Raw genomic sequence first — 610 nt, forward strand, 5'->3', positions numbered from 1 at the left:
TTCCAAGTGATTCAATTCATCTGACATGCTACTATATATCAAAACCTATTAACAAAGTCTTATTTTAATAATGTTACAGTAAATTAAAAGTCATATATAAGTGTGATATAAGCTTTAAAAAGTTCCAGCCTATCTGTAATGAACTGAATTGTTTTTGGTGAGTCCTACACTGGGTGGGGTAACCCGCAAAAATGTTTTGTAATGTCATAAAAATATATATATGTTTTGGAGAAATCAGAAATGAAAATGACTGTGCAGGCTATTCTTAATTACATACTGTACATCTATCAGCTATATCAAATTAGCCACCAGGATTTAGTTTTATTGTGAAAGCTGCAAGCTTGCACATCCTCTCTGAGGTAACATACAGCTGCAGCAGGAGCACGGGTGCTGCGCTGGTGACAGTATACTTTTGACATCAGTGCTCAGCTGGCTGTGTGGATGCAGCAGCAGCATAGTGAGTAGCAGCATAGCTGGTGACTGATTCAGGCGTATAGACAACAGTTAAAGGGACACTTCGCCCATTTGCATTAAGCTTTGTATCATTAGAAGCCCAGTCATATTTTTGAATGGTCGTGCATCATTCCCTCACTTCACCGGAGAGGGGAGA

This window comes from Morone saxatilis, unplaced genomic scaffold (assembly GCF_004916995.1).
Source record: "Morone saxatilis isolate NCDOM2014 unplaced genomic scaffold, NCSU_SB_2.0 Contig9, whole genome shotgun sequence".
NCBI classification, from domain to species: Eukaryota; Metazoa; Chordata; class Actinopteri; family Moronidae; genus Morone; species Morone saxatilis.